Source organism: Pinus tabuliformis, chromosome Q, assembly GCF_031772625.1.
Source record: "Pinus tabuliformis cultivar Carrire ecotype Pingquan chromosome Q, CPIR1, whole genome shotgun sequence".
In the NCBI taxonomy this organism is placed as follows: domain Eukaryota; kingdom Viridiplantae; phylum Streptophyta; class Pinopsida; order Pinales; family Pinaceae; genus Pinus; species Pinus tabuliformis.
In genome coordinates, this window is record NC_142296.1 from 805730585 (window position 1) to 805749099 (window position 18515).

Sequence of the window (18515 nt, forward strand, 5' to 3'; positions counted from 1 at the left end):
CACAACCGAAACGCAGCGACAGGAGAGAGCCAGGCAAACGAGCTACACAAACGTGCATAAAGCCAACCTCGGGTCACAACTTAGCAATTTTGATACAGGCTCGTTCATCCGGGCGTGACCTTGCGTGAACGACCCGCCCGAACGAGTTGACACGGACGCCCTGAAATGACCCCCCTGAACGATTTTACATGGGTGCCCGCATGACCAAAACAAAGCAATAGGGGAGAGCTGGGGAAATGAGCTGCACGAACGTGCACAAAGCCAACCTCGGGTCACAACTTAGCATTTTTGATACGGGCTCGTTCACTCGGGCATGCCCTCGCCCTCAAACAACCCACCCAAATGAATTTACATGGCCACCCGCACAACCGAAACGAACCAAAAAGGGAGAGTCGGGCAAACGAGTTGCACGAATGTGCACAAAGCCAACCTCAAGTCACAACTTAGCATTTTTGATACGGGCTCATTCGCTCGGGTGCACCCTCGCTCGAATGACCCACCTGAATGAGTTGACACGGATGCCCTCAAACAACCCACCCGAACCATTTCACATGGGCGCCCGCACGACTGAAACGAACCAATAACGGAGAGCCGGGAAAACGAGCTGCACAAACGTGCACACAGCCAACCTCGGGTCATAACAGCATTTTTGATACGAACTCGTTCACCCAAGCACGCCCTCGCCTGAACGAGTCGACACGGACACCCTCAAATGACCTGCCCGAATGATTTTACATGGGCGCCCGCACGACCCAAACGAAGCGACAAGGGAGAACCGGGAAAATGAGCTACACGAACGTGCACAAAGCCAACCTCGGGTCACAACATAGCATTTATGATATGGGTTCATTCGCCTGGGTGCACCCTCACCCGAACAAGTTGAGTTGGACGCCCTTAAATGACCCACCCGAACGATTTTACATGGGCGCCTGCACAACCCAAACGAAGTGACAAGGGATAGTCGGGCAAACAAGCTGCACGAACATGCACAAAGCCAACCTCGAGTCACAACTTAGCATTTTTTATACGGGCTCATTCGCCCGGGCGTGCCCTCACTCAAATGACCCACCCAAACAAGTTGACACATATGCCCTTAAATAACCCGCCCGAACAATTTTACATGGGCGCCCGCATGACCCAAACGAAGCGACAAGGGAGAGCCAGGCAAACAAGCTACAAGAACTTGCACAAAGCCAACCTCAGGTAACAACTTAGAATTTTTGATATGGGCTCATTCACCTGGGTGCACCCTCGCCTGAACGACCCACCCGAGCGAGTTGACACAGATGCCCTCAAACGACCCGCCCAAATGATTTTACATGGGCGCTCGCACGACCCAAACGAACCGACAAGGGAGAGCCGGGAAAACTAGCTGCACAAACTTGCACAAAACCAACCTTGGGTCACAACTTAGCATTTTTGATACAGGCTCGTTTGCCTGGGTGCACCCTCGCCGGAACGGGTTGATAAGAACGCCCTCAAATGACCCACCCAAACGACTTTACATGGGTGCTTGCACGACCCAAACGAACCGACATGGGAGAGCCGGGCAAACAAGCTGCACGAACGTGCACAAAGCCAACCTCGAGTCACAACTTAGCATTTTTGATACGGGCTCGTTCGCTTGGGCGTGCCCTTGCCCGAACGACCCACCCGAACAAGTTGACGCAGATGCCCTCAAACGACCCGCCTGAATGATTTTACAAGGGTGCCCGCACGACCCAAACGAACCGACAAGGGAGGGCTAAGAAAACGAGCTACACCAACGTGCACAAACCCAACCTCGGGTCACAACTTAGCATTTTTGATATGGGTTCATTCACCCAGGCGCGCCCTCGCCCGAATGACCTGCCCGAACGAGTTGACATGGACGCCCTCAAACGACCCGCCCGAAAGATTTTACAAGGGCGCCTGCATGACCCAAACGAAGCCACAAGGGAGAGCCAGGCAAAGGAGCTGCACAAATGTGCACAAAGCCAACCTCGGGTCACAACTTAGCATTTTTGATATGGGCTCATTCGCCTAGCCATGCCATCACCCAAACGACCCGCCCGAATGACTTGACGCGGACACCCTCAAATGACCCACTCGAATGATTCTGCAAGGGCGCCCACACCACCCAAACGAACCGACAAGGGAGAGCCGGGAAAACGAGCTGCAGGAATGTGCACAAAGCCAACATCACATCACAACTTAGCATTTTTGATACGGGCTCGTTCGCCCAGGTGCGCCCTCGCACGAATGACCTCCCCGAACAAGTTGACAAGGACGCCTCAAAGGACCCGCCCGAACGATTTTACAAGGGCACCCGCACGACCCAAACTAACCGACAAGGGAGAGCCAGGCAAACGAGCTGCACAAACATGCACAAAGCCACCCTTGGGTCACAACTTAGGATTTTTGATACAGGCTCATTCGCCCGGGTGCACCCTCGCCCGAACAACCTGCTCGAAGGAGTTGACACGGATGCCCTCAAATGACCCGCCTGAACGATTTTACATGGGCACCCGCACGACCCAAACGAACCGACAAGGGAGATTCAAGCAAATGAGCTACACAAACGTGCACAAAGCCAGCCTCAGGTCACAACTTAGTATTTTTGATACGGGCTCATTTGCCCGAGCGCGCCCTCGCCTAAATGACCTGCCTGAATGAGTTGACACGGACGCCCTCAAACGACCCGCCCAAACGATTTTACAAGGGCGACCACACGACCCAAACGAATGGACAAGGGAGAGCCGGGCAAATGAGTTGCACAAACGTGCATAAAGCCAACCTCGGGTCACAACTTAGTATTTTTGATATGAGCTCGTTCACCCGGGCACGCCCTCACCCGAATGACTCGCCCGAACGAATTGACCACGACACCCTCAAATGACCCGCCCAAATGATTTTACATGGCCGCCCACACGACCCAAACGAACCGACAAGGGAGAGCCAGGCAATCGAGTTACACAAACATGCACAAAGCCAACCTCGGGTCACAACTTAGCATTTTTGATACAGGCTCGTTCGCTCAGGCACGCTCTCACCTGAACGCGTTGACACGGACGCCCTCAAATGACCCGCCCGAATGATTTTACATGGGTGCTCACATGACCCAAACGAACCGACAAGGGAGAGCCGGGCAAATGAGCTGCACAAACGTGCACAAAGCCAACCTCAGGTCACAACTTGGCATTTTTGATACGGGCTCGTTCACCCGAGCACGCCCTCACCTGAATGACCCCCCGAATGAGGTGATGCGAATGCCCTAAAACAACCTGCCCGAACGATTTTACATGGGCGCCCACACAACCCAAACGAACCGACAAGGGAGAGACGGGAAAACGAGCTGCATGAATGTGCACAAAGCCAACTTGAGGTCAAAACTTAACATTTTTGATACGGGCTCGTTCGGCCGGGCGTTCCCTCGCTCGAACCACCTTCCTGAACGAGTTGACACGGACGCCCTCAAATGACCCACCCGAACGATTTTACATGGGTGCCCGCGTGACCGAAACGAACTGACAAGGGAGGGCCGAGCAAACGAGCTGCACGAACGTGCACAAAGCCAACCTCGGGTCACAACTTACCATTTTTTATACGGGCTGGTTCACCCGGGCACGCCCTTTACCCGAACGAGTTAACACGGATGCCCTCAAACGACCCGCCTGAACGATTTTACATGGGCGTCCGCACGACCGAAACGAACCGACAAGGGAGAGTTGGGCAAACGAGCTGCATGAACATGCACAAAGCCAACATTGGGTCACAACTTAACATTTTTGATATGGGATCGTTTGCCCGACCCGCTTGAATGAGTTTGCACGGATGCCCTCGCCTGACCCGCCCGATCGAGCTGACACAAACGACCTCGCCCGACCCACCTGAACAGGTTTGCACGGACGTTCTGGCTCGACCCGCTTGAACGACCAAGCCCGACCCGCCCGAACGGGTTTGCACAAACGCCCTCACTCGACCTGCCCGAATGGGTTTGCACAGACGCCCTCGCTCGACCCGCTCGAATGAGTTTGCATGGAAGACCTCGCTCGACCCGCCCGAACGGGTTTGCATAGACGTTCTAGCCCGACCCGCTCGAACGACCAAGCTCGACCCGCCCGAACGGGTTTGCACAAACGCCCTCGCCCGACCTACCCGAACGGGTTTGCACAGACGCCCTCGCTCGACCCGCCTGAATGAGTTTGCATGGACGACCTCGCCCGACCCACTCGAACGAGTTTACATCGACGCCCTTCGCCCGACCCGCCTGAACGAGTTTACACAGGCGCCCTCAAACGACCTGCCCGAATGAGTTTACCTGGAAAATGACCCACCCGAATGAGTGTTTACACGGCAAACAACTCGCTTTAACGAGTTTACATGGGTCCCGACAAAAGACCAAAACGAAGTCACAAGGGAGATTCAGGCAAACGGGCAGCACGATCGTGCACAAAGCCCACCCCCGGTCACAACTTAGCATTTTTTATACAGCCACGTGTGCCCTGGGCACTATCACATGACACGACACAACACGACCTGACCCGACCTGACCCGTTTGCACGGGCACCCACACACGACACGTCCCAACCTGCCCGTATGAAATTTGGGGTTTCCATGGGCACACAACCCAAATGAAATTTTGGGGTTTCCGTGGGCGCACAACCCGAATGAAGGCATGAGGGAGCATCAGGCAAACGGGCCACAGGGATGTGCAGAAGACACATGGGCGGTCATGACTTAGCATTTTTGGCACAGCCACGTGTGCCCGGGCACCCACACACGGCCCTACCGGCCTTGTGCGAGCCTACTCAACCTGCCCGAACGTGTTTGCACGAGCACCCACACACAACACGAAACGACTCGACCCGAACAAAATTTGGGGTTTCCTTGTATGCACAACCTGAACAAAATTTGGGGTTTCCATGGGTGCGCGACCCGAATGAAGGCACAAGGCAGTGTCAGGCAAACGGGCTGCACGAACATGTAGAAAGAACATGGGGGGTCATGACATAGAATTTTTAGCACTGCCACATGTTCCCTAGCACCCACGCACGACACGACCCAACCCGCCCGAACAAAATTTGGGGTTTCCATGGGTGCATGACCCGAATGAAGGCACGACGGAGCGTCGGGCAAACGGGTCACGCAAACATGCAGGAGGCACGCGGGTGGTCACACCTTAACATTTTTTGCATGACCACATGTTCCTGAGCACCCACGCATGGCATGACACGACCTGACCTAACTTGACTCGCCCGAACGTGTTTGCACAGGCACCCACACACGACACGACCCGACCCACCCCGAACAGAATTTGGGGTTTCCATGTGTGCACAGCCCGAACAAAATTGGGGGTTTCCATGGGTGCATGACACGAACAAGGGCCCGAGGTCACATCGGGCAAACGAGCCGCACGAATGTGCAGAAGACACATGGGCAGTGACGACTTAGAATTTTTGGCACGACCACGTGTGCTGGGGCACCTACACAGGGCACGACATGACCTGACCCACCCTGGGGAGCCGACCCAAATTGCCCGAATGAAATTTGGGGTTTCCATGTGTGCACGTCCCAAACAAAGGCACACAGGCGGTCATGACTTAGCATTTTCGGCACGCCCACGTGTGCCCACGCACCCCCACACATGGCACGGCACGGGATGACCCGGCCCGCCCGAAGGAAATTTAGGGTTTGAACGGGCGCACGACCCAAATGAAGGAACAAGGGTAGGAATATCTTTGACTCTAATACATAAATATACCTGGTGTAACATGACCTTAAGGTCTTCAACATTTTCTTCAGACTCTTTATAACACTTTAAAATGTGTTAGGCCTATTTCCATGAGCAAGAAACTCAATGATAAATATTATATATATATATATATATATATATATATATATACATACACATATATATATATATATATATATATTCATATATATATATATATATATATTCTTGAATAAATACAAATATCAAAAGTACATTTATGAAGACCGAACCCAATTACACTTTCTTCAACACCCCCTCTTAACTAGGGAGGTATTCATAAATCATTACAAGGTGTTTGGCTATTTTTCAATCTTGAAAAATTCACATAAGAGAAACCGGATTAGAAACCCATCTGTTATAGCATCATATTAGCCAAATTTGTTCGTAGCAAGGCCTTGACTAACAACTTTATCTCTCATAAGATCAGAGAACAATGTTGGTGAGGCTAATGGCTTATAAACACCTTAGTCATTGTCTCTAAAGGTACATACCCACCTAGGTGTTCCCTGAGTATGACCTTCTAGGACAATTCTTGTCTTTGATTCCCAGCCCTCAAAGAATATCGCTCCTCTTGCCTACTCTTGTCTTGGATGCCCTACACATCCTCAAAGAGCATTAGATGCCAAATGATTACCCAATCCTCCAGTTCTTTCTTGCCAAGTGAAGACAAGAATGTTGTGTCTATCTTTTCCCCTTAATTGGGGAAGACATGCCCAAGTTTCCTCTAGCAAGGAACTTGCCCAAGCCCCTTTGTAGTTGGGAACATTTTAGAACTCCCTCTTAGCTAGGGACTTGTCCATTCATCAACAACATCTTCTTCGTGGATCCTTCAGCTGCTTGATCTCCTTCTTTCCTTCGATGTCATGAAGTCTTTGTTTGAACTTCTTCTTGGCAGGGTACCGGTCTTCGATCACTTTCCCTCCTGGTTTGTCACGTCATTACTCCCTTCATGGAAAGTGGCCTTCTTGATATATATCACGTCCTTTTTGTCATCTAGCTACTCCTTTGTCACCTTGTTTATCCTTCATAACACTTATCACATGGATTCTTAGTTGTACTTGGTTGTTCCCATACTTTGATTTAGTGGCCCTTCATGACTTCATCGTGATATTTCTTCAACACCAAATGGTGCTTTAGTTGGATGGGATCTTCATCATGACATATATGTAGAGTTGAATCGGTTATCTGCACCTTAATATCTCCAAGGCCTTTGTAGGTGTAAAGGGTCCTTTATCTTTTTCTTCCTTTTTTAGAGTTGCCATGCCTTCTTTCGAGAGATGTTGAGGAATCTTGTCAAATAGTTATTATTTGTGACGGCGATGTTCTTCACATGCTTGATCTCTTTCTTCATTTGCTTCTTCTTGGATTGACTGGTCAACCACCTTATACTCCTTATGGGAGCACTTCTTCATGTTGACCTTTACTCCACTGTAGCACATGCCTCCGAGCATGTCATTGGCGAAAGAGATCCTTTTATTCTTGATCGTGACTCAAGGTTGGCTTTCTGCACGTTCGTGCAGCTCGTTTGCCCAGCTCTCCCTTATCTCTTTGTTTCGGTCGTTTGGGCACCCATGCAAAATCGTTCGGGTGGGTCGTTTGAGGGCGCCCATGTGAACTCGTTCGGGCAGGTCGTTTGAGGGTGCCCGTGTGAACTCATTCGGGCAAGTCATTTGTGACGCCCTTGTGAACTCGTTCGGGTGGGTCGCTCAGGCAGGTCGTTTGAGGGCGCCTGTGTGAACTCGTTCGGGCGAGTCATTTGGGCGAGGGCGCACCCGGGCGAACAAGCCCATATTAAAAATGCTAAGTGGTGACCCGAGGTTGGCTTTGTGCACGTTCGTGCAGCTCATTTTCCAAGCTCTCCCTTGTCGGTTCGTTCCAGTCATTCGGGAGGGTCGTTTGTGGGTGCCCGTGTGAACTTGTTCGGGCAGGTCGTTCGGGCGAGGGCGCGCCCGGGCGAACGAGCCTGTATCAAAAATGCTAAGTTGTGACCCGAGGTTGGCTTTGTACACGTTCGTGCAGCTCGTTTTCCTGGCTCTCCCTTGTCGGTTCGTTTCAGTCGTTCGGGCGGGTCGTTTGAGGGTGCCCCTCTGAACTCGTTCGAGCAGGTCGTTTAAGGGCGCCCATGGGAACTCGTTCGGGCGGGTCGTTCGGGCAGGGGCGCACCCGGGCGAACGCGCCCGTATCAAAAATGCTATGCTGTGACCCGAGGTTGGCTTTTTGCATGTTCGTGCAGCTCGTTTTCCCGGCTCTCCCTTGTCACTTCGTTTCGGTCGTTCGGGCACCCATGCAAAATCGTTCGGGTGGGTCATTTGAGGGCGCCCATGTGAACTCGTTCGGGTGGGTCGTTTGGGCGGGTCGTTTGAGGTGCCCGTGTGAACTCGTTCGGGCGGGTCGTTTGAGGGTGCCCATGTGAACTCGTTCCGGCGAGGGCACGCCCGGGCGAACGAGCCCGTATCAAAAATGCTAAGTTGTGACCCGAGGTTGGCTTTGTGCACGTTCGTGCAGCTCGTTTGCCCAGCTCTCCCTTGTCGCTTCGTTTTAGTCATTCGAGCACCCATGCAAAATCGTTCAGGTGGGTCGTTTGAGGGCGCCCGTGTGAACTCGTTCGGCCGGGTCGTTTGAGGGCGCCTGTGTGAACTCATTCGGGTGGGTCGTTTGAGGCGCCCATCTGAACTCGTTCAGGAGGGTTGTTCGGGCGGGTCATTTGAGGGCGCCCGTGTGAACTCGTTCAGGCGGGTCATTCGGGCGAGGGCGCGGCCGGGTGAACGAGCCTGTATCAAAAATGCTAAGTTGTGACCCGAGGTTGGCTTTGTGCACGTTCGTGCAACTCGTTTGCCCAGCTCTCCCTTGTCGCTTCGTTTCGGTCGTTCGGGCGGGTCATTTGAGGGTGCCCGTGTGAACTCGTTCGGGTGTGTCGTTCGGGCGAGGGCACGCCCGGGTGAATGAGCCCGTATAAAAAATGATAGGTTGTGACTCGAGGTTAGCTTTGTGCACGTTCATGCAGTTCGTTTGCCCGGCTCTCCCTTGTCGGTTCGTTTCGGTCATTCGGTCGGGTCGTTTGAGGTCGCCCGTGTGAACTCGTTCAGGCGAGGGCGCGCCCGAGCGAAAGAGCCCGTATAAAAAATGCCAAGTTGTGACCTGAGGTTGCCTTTGTGCACATTCGTGCAGCTCGTTTTCCCGGCTCTCCCTTGTCAGTTCGTTTCGGTCGTTCGCGCGGGTCGTTTGAGGGCGCCCGAGTGAACTCTTTCGGGCGGGTCATTCGGGCGAGGGCGCGCCCGAGCGAACGAGCCCGTATAAAAAATGCTAAGTTGTGACCCGAGGTTGGCTTTGTGCACGTTCGTGCAGCTCATTTCCCCTACTCTCCCTTGTTGGTTCATTTCAGTCGTTCAGGCGCCCATGCAAAATCGTTCGGGTGGGTCGTTTGAGGGCGCCCGTGTGAACTCATTTGGGTGGGTCGTTCGGGCGAGGGCGCGCCCTGGCGAACAAGCCCGTACCAAAAATGCTAAGTTGTGACCCGAGGTTGGCTTTGTGCACGTTCGTGCAGCTCGTTTGCTGGCTCTCCCTTGTAGGTTCGTTTCGGTCATTCGGGCGGGTCGTTTGAGGGCGCCTGTGTGAACTCATTTGGGCGGGTTGTTCGGGCGAGGGCACGCCTAGGCGAACGAGCGCATATCAAAAATTTTAAGTTGTGACTCGAGGTTGGCTTTGTGCACGTTCTTGCAGCTTGTTTGCCCAGCTCTCCCTTGTCGCTTCGTTTCGGTCATTCGGGCGGGACGTTTGAGGGCACCCGTGTGAACTCTTTCGGGTGGGTCGTTCGGGCGAGGACGCGCCCGGGCGAAAGAGCCCATATCAAAAATGCTAAGTTTTGACCCGAGGTTGGCTTTGTGCACGTTCGTGCAGCTCGTTTGCCCGGCTCTCCCTTGTCGATTCGTTTCGGTCGTTTGGGCGGGTCGTTTGAGGACGCCCGTGTGAACTCGTTCGGGCGGGTCATTCGGGCGAGGGCATGCCTGGGCGAACAAGCCTGTATCAAAAATGCTAAGTTGTGACCCGAGGTTGGCTTTGTGCACATTCGTGCAGCTCGTTTGCCTGACTCTCCCTTGTCGGTTCATTTTGGTCGTTCGGGCAGGTCGTTTGAGGGTGCCTGTGTGAACTCGTTCGGGCGAGGGCGCGCCCGGGTGAACGAACCCGTATAAAAAATGCTAAGTTGTCACCCGAGGTTGGCTTTTTGCACGTTCGTGCAGCTCGTTTTCCCGGCTCTCCCTTGCCGGTTCGTTTCGGTCGTTCGAGCGGGTCGTTTGAGGGCGCCCCTGTGAACTCGTTCGGGCGAGGGCGCGCCGGTCGAACGAGCCCGTATTAAAAATGCTAAGTTGTGACCCGAGGTTGGCTTTGTGCACGTTCATGCAGCTCGTCTGCCCGGCTCTCCCTTGTCGGTTCATTTCGGTCGTTCGGTCGGGTCGTTTGAGGTCGCTCGTGTGAACTAGTTCGGGCGGGTCATTCGGGCGAGGGCGCGCCCGGGCGAACGAGCCCATATCAAAAATGCTAAGTTGTGACCCGAGGTTGGCTTCGTGCACGTTCTTGTAGCTCGTTTTCTCGGCTCTCCCTTGTCGGTTCATTTCAGTCGTTCGGGCGCCCATGCAAAATCGTTCGGGCGGGTTGTTTGAGGGCACCCGTGTGAGCTCGTTCGGGCGGGTCGTTCGGGCGAGGGTGCACCCGGGCGAATAACCCCATATCAAAAATGCTAAGTTGTGACCCGAGGTTGTCTTTGTCCACGTTCATGCAGCTCGTTTGCCCGGCTCTCCCTTGTTGCTTCGTTTCGCTTGTTCAGGCGCGCATGCAAAATCATTCGGGCGGGTCATTTGAGGGCGTGCGTGTGAACTCATTCGGGCGAGGGCGAGCCCGGGCGAACGTGCCTGTATCAAAAATGCTAAGTTATGACCCGAGGTTGGCTTTTTGTATGTTCGTGCAGCTCGTTTTCCCGGCTCTCCCTTGTTGCTTCGTTTCGGTCATTTGGGCGCCCATGCAAAATCGTTCGGGTGGGTCGTTTGAGGGCGTCCGTGTGAACTCGTTCGGGCGGGTCGTTCGGGCGAGGGCGTGCCCGGGCGAACGAGCCCGTATCAAAAAATGCTAAGTTGTGACCCAAGGTTGGCTTTGTGCTCGTTCGTGCAGCTCGTTTGCCTGGCTCTCGCTTGTCGATTCGTTTCGGTCGTGCGGGTGCCCATGCAAATTCGTTCGGGCGAGGGCACGCACAGGCCAACGAGCCCGTATAAAAAATGCCAAGTTGTGACCTGAGGTTGGCTTTGTTCATTTTCGTGCTACTTGTTTTCCCGGCTCTCCCTTGTCACTTCGTTTCAGTTGTGCAGGGGCCCATGCAAATTCCAGATGATCTGAGCGACAGGTTTTGTTTCCGTGTGAAAGGTGGGTTGGTAATTGAGTTGTGTTTTTGCGTTTGCCTGAACAATGGCCTTGGGTCATTTGTAGGGTTGTCAATTTTCATCTTCTCTCCATCCCCACTCAGTAGTGCATGAGCGATAATGTTGGCCATGCTCGTCTTGGGAGGCATATGTGAACAATTCCCCTTTTGCTTTCCAAGTTCTTGGAGCTGTATGGGCTATTGTGGTGTGGCTCCCTTGCTTGTCCTGGCCCCCCTCGTTCCCCTCTAGATGATACCATCGACAGGTTTTCTTTCCATGTGAAAGGTGGGTTGGTAATTGAGTTTTGTTTTCGCATTTGCCTGAACGATGGCCTTGGGTTATTTGTAGGGTGGCAAATTTTCATCTTCTCTCCATCCCCACTCGGTAGCGCATGAGCGGTAATGTTGGCCATGCTCATCTTGGGAGGCATATGTGAACAATCCCCCTTCTGCTTTCCAAGTTCTTGGAGCTGTATGGGCTGTTGTGGTGTGGCTCCCTTGCTCGTCCTGGTCCCCATCGTGCCCCTCTAGATGATACCAGTGACAGGTTTTGTTTCCGTGTGAAAGGTGGGTTGGTAATTGAGTTGTGTTTTCGCGTTTGCCTGAACAATGGCCTTGGGTCATTTGTAGGGTTGCCGATTTTCATCTTCTCTCCATCCCCACTCGGTAGCGTATGAGCGGTAATGTTTGCCATGCTCGTCTTGGGAGGCATATGTGAACAATTCCCCTTCTGCTTTCCAAGTTCTTGGAGCTGTATGGGCTGTTGTGGTGTGGCTCCCTTGCTCGTCCTGGTCGCCCTTGCGCCCCTCCAGATGATACCAGGGACAGGTTTTCTTTCCGTGTGAAAGGTGGGTTGGTAATCGAGTTGTGTTTTCGCGTGTGCCCGAAGGATGGCCTTGGGTCATTTGTAGGGTTGCCAATTTTCGTCTTCTCTCCATCCCCACTCGGTAGTGCATGAGCGGTAATGTTAGCCATGCTCGTCTTGGGAGGCATATGTGAACAATTCCCCTTCTTCTCTCCAAGTTCTTGGAGCTGTATGGGCTGTTGTGGTGTGGCTCCCTGGCTCGTCCTGGTCCCTGCGTGCCCCTCCAGATGATACCAACGACAGGTTTTCTTTCCGTGTGAAAGGTGGGTTGGTAATCGAGTTGTGTTTTTGGGTTTGCCTGAACGATGGCCTTGGGTCATTTGTAGGGCCATCGATTTTCATCTTCTCTCCATCCCCACTCAGTAGCGCAAGAGCGGTAATGTTGGTCATGCTCATCCTAGGAGGCATACGTGAACAATTCCCCTTCCGCTCTCAAAGTTGTTGGAGCTGTATGGGCTGTTGTGGTGTGCCTCCCTCGCTCATCCTGGTCCCTGAGTGCTCCTCCAGATGATACCAGCGACAGGTTTTCTTTCTGTGTGAAAGGTGGGTTGGTAATCGAGTTGTGTTTTTGGATTTGCTTGAATGATGGCCTTAGGTCGTTTGTAGGGCAGCCAATTTTCATCTTCTCTGCATCCCCACTCGGTAGCGCATGAGCGGTAATGTTGGCCATGCTCGTCTTGGGAGGCATATGTGAACAATTCCCCTTCCGCTCTCCAAGTTCTCAGAGCTGTATGGGATGTTGTGGTGTGGCTCCTTGGCTCGTCCTGGTCCCCGCATGCCCCTCTAGATGATACCAGCGACAGGTTTTCTTTCCGTGTGAAAGGTGGGTTGGTAATCGAGTTGTGTTTTTGGGTTTGCCTGAACGATGGCCTTGGGTCGTTTGTAGGGTGGCCGATTTTCATCTTCTCTCCATCCCCACTCGGTAGCGCATGAGCGGTAATGTTGGCCAGGCTCAGCCTCGGAGGCATATGTGAACAATTCCCCTTCCGCTCTCCACGTTCTTGGAGCTGTATGGGCTGTTGTGGTGTGGCTCCCTGGCTCGTCCTGGTCCCCGAGCGCCCCTCCAGATGATACCAGCGACAGGTTTTCTTTCCGTGTGAAAGGTGAGTTGGTAATCGAATTGTGTTTTCGTGTTTGCCTGAACAATGGCCTTGGGTCGTTTGTAGGGCGGCCAATTTTCATCTTCTCTCCATACCCACTCGGTAGCGCATGAGCGGTAATGTTGGCCATGCTCGTCCTGGAAGGCATATGTGAACAATTCCCCTTCCGCTCTCCAAGTCCTTGGAGCTGTATTGGTTTTTGTGTTGTGGTGTGGCTCCCTGGCTCGTCCCCCTCGTGCCCCTCCAGATGATACCGGCGACAGGTTTTATTTTCGTCTGAAAGGTGGGTTGGTAATTGGGTTGTGTTTTCGTGTTTTCCTGAACGATGGCATTGGGTCGTTTGTGGGGTGGCCGATTTTCATCTTCTCTCCATCCCCACTCAGTAGCGCATGAGTGGTAATGTTGCCCATGCTCGTCCTGGGAGGCATATGTGGACAATTTCTCTCTAAGTTCTGGGAGCTGTAGGGGTTGTTGTGGTTTGGCTCCCTGGTTTGTCTTGGTCCCCTTGTGCCCCTCCAGATGATACCAGCGACAGGTTTTCTTTCCGTGTGAAAGGTGGGTTGGTAATCGAGTTGTGTTTTCGGGTTTGCCTGAAGGATGGCCTTGGGTCGTTTGTAGGGTGTCTGATTTTCATAATCTCTCCATCCCCACTCGGTAGCGCATGAGCGGTAATGTTGGCCATGCTCGTCCCAGGAGGCATACGTGAACAATTCCCCTTCTGCTCTCTAAGTTCTTGGTGCTGTATGGGTTGTTGTGGTGTGGCTCCTTGGCTCGTCCTGGTCCCCCTCGTGCCCCTCCAAAAGATACAGGTGACAAGTTTTCTTTCCATGTGAAAGGTGGGTTGGTAATCAAGTTACTTTCTCAGGTTTGCTCGAATGATGGCCTTGGGTCATTTGTAGGGTCGCCGATTTTTGTCTTCTCTCCATCCCCGCTCGGTAGCACATGAGTGGTAATGTGGGAAATTCTCATCCTCATCCCTCTTTCCCATCCCAATGATAAGAATGTTGATAGTTTCCTCCGCGCTCCTTTGAGCCTTCGTTGTTGCAGTCCCAGATGGAAGCCCCAAAACTCCGTCGTTGCCTATGTCGCTATCGTGCCCCTCGGTTGTTGCGAATAGAGAATTTTGATTGGGTTGGGCAGCCATTTGTGGCTCCATTTGATTGGGTTGGGCAGCCATTTGTGGCTCCATTAAAATTGTCTCCTCGTTATATTTTTCACCTCCCCCCTATTTGGTGTGGAGGGTTTTGCTTTTCGTGTGAAAGGTGGGTTGACAATTGAGTTGGTTTTTCGGGTTTGCCTCAAGAATGGCCTTGGGTCGTTTGTAGGGTGTCCGATTTTCATCTTCTCTCCATACCCACTCGGTAGTGCATGAGCGGTAATGTTGGCCATGCTTGTCCCAGGAGGCATATGTGAACAATTCCCCTTCTACTCCAAGTTTTCGGAGTTGTATGGGTTGTTGTGGTGTGGCTCCTTGTGGTGGCCAGCCTCTTCATTGTTTGGCTATTTATGGTGTCGGTGTCTTGTGCTTGTACTCTTTCCATGTTGGCATTGTCGGTTGAGATGCATACATTTAAGAGGGAAGTGGAAGGGTTTTGGTTGTAAACCACCTACCCTCCCTCTTGCTTGCTTTTTCCGTAGGGCGATGTGAGGCGTTGTTCTCCTTGTTGTAAAGTCAAGGGTTGGCATTCCTTTCAAAGTGCACATTGTTCGTGGTTGCATTGGCTTTGAGGTTTTGATAGATGTGTTAGCCCATATGTTTGATCGAGGGGTCGACTATTCCCTTGCATCTTGCGTGCGTGGCAGGCTTTTGCAGTTGGAAATGTTAAGTCACAACGTTGATGGGCATTTGTTGTTTGAATTTTGTATGCGCCCCTAGTCCAATGGGGAGGAGGCTTGCTATGTCGATGGTGGGGGATATCTGGAAGAAGGATTTTGAGGTGGAACGCTTTGACCTCCCTCCTTTGCATGGAGGTGGCCGTAGGGGAAAAGTATTCATTGTCCAGTCGGTAAAGCTGTGGGAAATCTCCTAGGTTGCTTGTACGTAGGGTGCGGGGGGTGCGGGGCTGCCCGATCGTGGTTGCCATAGGCGGTCAAGTGATCGAGGTCCACCATTTCTGCTGTCGTGGGTGGACTCCTAGGTGGCCTCGGTGCGTGGCGTGGAGTGTTGGGGTCACATTTCTAAGAGAGGTTGTGGGCTCGATTGGTCTTTTTGTTTTGTTTCCTTTTGTTTCCTTTGCATTGAGGATGCCACAGGTGATCATGCGATCGAGGTCCATTGTTGCTGCTGTCCGGGTGGACTCCTATGTGGCCTCTCTACGAGGAGGGTTGGGGGGCACTTGTTGTTTCAATTGTGTATGCACTCGTGGTCCAATGGGGAGGAGGCTTGCTACATCGATGGTGGGGGCTATTTGGAAGAAGGATTTCGAGGTGGAACGCTTCGACCTCCCTCCTATGCATGGAGGTGGCCATAGGGGAAAATTATTCATCGTCCGGTTGGTAAAGCTGTGGGAAATATCCTAGGTTGCCTGTACGTAGGGTGCGTGGGGTGCGGAGCTACCCAATCCCTCCTCCTGTTCAGATATGTGTTCTTGTATTGTGTAGTGACCCTCTTGATTTTCATTTACTTCCTTCCTTTTCCTTCACATTTTGGTTTCCACAGGCGGTCAAGTGATCAAGGTCCACCATTTTTGCTGGTGCGTGTGGACTCCTAGGTGGCCTCGGTGCGTGGTGTTGAGGGTCGGGGGGCATTTCTAAGAGAGGTTGTGGGCTTGGTTTTTCTTGTTGTTTTGTTTCCTTCCATTTCCTTTGCATTGAGGCTGCCGCAAGCGATCATGCAATCAAGGTCCATCGTTGCTGCTGTCTAAGTGGATTCCTAGGTGGCCTCTTTGCGGGGAGGGCTGGGGGGCACTTGTTGCTTCAATTGTGTATGCGCTCGTAGTCCAATGGGGAGGAGGCTTGCTACTATAGTCATCGATGGTGGGGGCTATTTGGAAGAAGGATTTCGAGGTGGAACGCTTCGACCTCCCTTCTTTGCGTGGAGGTGGCTGTAGGGAAAAATTATTCATCGTCTGGTCGGTAAAGCTTCGGGAAATCTCCTAGGTTGCCTGTACGTAGGGTGTGTGGGGTACGGAGCTGCCCAATCCCTCCTCCTCCTATTCGGATATGTGTTCTTGTATTGTGTAGCAACCCTCTTGATTTTCATTTACTTCCTTCCTTTGCCTTCGCATCGTGGTTGCCGCAGGCGGTCAAGTGATCGAGGTCCACCGTTGCTGCTGTCGCGGGTGGACTCCTAGGTGGCCTCGGTGCGTGTCGTGGAGGGTTGGGGGGCATTTCTAAGAGAGGTTGTGGGCTTGGTTGGTCTTGTTTTATTTCCTTCCATTTCGTCTCTCTATTGAGGCTGCCGCAGGCGATCATGTGATCGAGGTCCATTGTTGCTGCTGTCCGGGTGGACTCCTAGGTGGCCCCTGTGCGGGGAGGGGAGGGGTGGGTTGGGGGCATTTCTAAGGGAGGTTGCAGGCTTGGTTTGTCTTGTATGATTTCCTTCCCTTGCCTTTGTGTTGAGGCTGTCGCAGGCAATCATCCAATCGAGGTCCACTATTGCTGCTGTCCGGGTGGACTCCTAGGTGGCATCGGTGCAGGGAGGGGAGGTTTGTATGGCCTCTCTATGATAGGATTTGTGTGGTCGGTCGTCCTCTTTTTATTTCCTTCCTTTTCCTTCGCATCGAGGCTGCCGCAGGCGGTCGGGAGATCGAGGTCCATCGTTGTTGCTGTCTAGGTGGATTCCTAGGTGGCCTCGGTGCAGGGGCGAGGAGGGTTGTGGCTCATTTTTAATATAGAGGTTGCGTGGTTGGTCATTCTCCATTTGTTTCCTTTGCATCGAGGTTGCCGCAGGCGATCGGGTGATCGAGGTCCATCGTTGCTACTGTTCGGGTGGATTCCTAGGTGCCCTCAGTGCAGGGCGTGGAGGCCTTTGGAGGCATTTCTAAGAGAGTCGGTGAGTGATCGCTCTTTTTCTTGTTGGTTCGGCCGTGGCTGCAAACTTCGGAGTGGCCTTGGTGCGTTGTGGCTTGGCGGGTCTGCCCATTTGTTCGCCATGTCCTTGGCATGTTGCGTGTGCTTCCTTCTTGGGATGCAAGAGGTGCAAGGTATAAAAGTTTTACATGATATTTTGACGTCTCTTTGACTTGATGGGTGTTCAGGCTAGCTCTCAGTAAGAGAGCACCCAGAATGCCCTTTGAAGTGGGAGGGTGCTACCTGGTTGATCCTACCAGTAGTCATATGCTTGTCTCAAAGATTAAGCCATGCATGTCTAAGTATGAACTAATTCAGACTGTGAAACTGCAGATGGCTCATTAAATCAGTTATAGTTTTTTTGATGGTACCATACTACTCGGATAACCGTAGTAATTCTAGAGCTAATACATGCACCAAGTCCTGACTCTTTGGAAGGGATGCGCTTTTTAGATAAAAGGCCAGCGCAGGCTTGCCCGCTTCTCCGGTGAATCATGATAACTCGACGGATCGCACAACCCTTGTGCTGGCGATGCTTCATTCAAATTTCTGCCCTATCAACTTTTGATGGTAGGATAGAGGCTTACCATGGTGGTGACAGGTGACAGAGAATTAGGGTTTGATTCCGGAGAGGGAGCCTGAGAAACGGCTACCACATCCAAGGAAGGCAGCAGGCACGCAAATTACCCAATCCTGACATGGAGAGGTAGTGACAATAAATAACAATACTGGGTTCATCGAGTCTGGTAATTGGAACGAGTACAATCTAAATCCCTTAACGAGGATCCAATGGAGGGCAAGTCTGGTGCCAACAGCCGCGGTAATTCCAGCTCCAATAGCATATATTTAAGTTGTTGCAGTTAAAAAGCTCGTAGTTGGATCTTGGGTCGTAAGGGTCGGTCCGCCTACTCGGTGTGCACCTGCCCTTTCGTCCCTTTTGTTAGCGACATGCTCCTAGCCTTAATTGGCTGGGTCGCGGTTCCGGCATTGTTACTTTGAAAAAATTAGAGTTCTCAAAGCAAGATTATGCTCTGAATACATTAGCATGGAATAACGTGATAGGAGTCTGGTCCTATTGTGTTGGCCTTTGGGACCGGAGTAATGATTAATAGGGACTGTCGGGGGCATTCGTATTTCATTGTCAGAGTTGAAATTCTTGGATTTATGAAAGACGGACCACTGCGAAAGCATTTTCCAAGGATGTTTTCATCAAGAACGAAAGTTTGGGGCTCGAAGACGATCAGATACCCTCCTAGTCTCAACCATAAACGATGCCGACCAGGGATCGGCGGATTTTGCTCTAAGGACTCCGCCAGCACCTTCTAAGAAATTAGAGTGTTTGGGTTCTGAGGGGAGTATGGTCGCAAGGCTGAAACT

The 18515-nt window shown here is 52.4% G+C and overlaps 1 non-coding gene across 1 annotated transcript in view; it reads left to right on the forward strand.

Annotated features, from left to right (window-relative positions):
- The first annotated feature begins 17378 nt into the window (after positions 1 to 17378).
- Positions 17379 to 18515, forward strand: part of LOC149221974 (18S ribosomal RNA) — a 1808-nt gene continuing 671 nt past the window's right edge. The window contains exon 1 of the ribosomal RNA XR_016249910.1: positions 17379 to 18515. This exon is cut by the window's right edge and continues 671 nt beyond it. This is a non-coding gene — a ribosomal RNA (18S ribosomal RNA).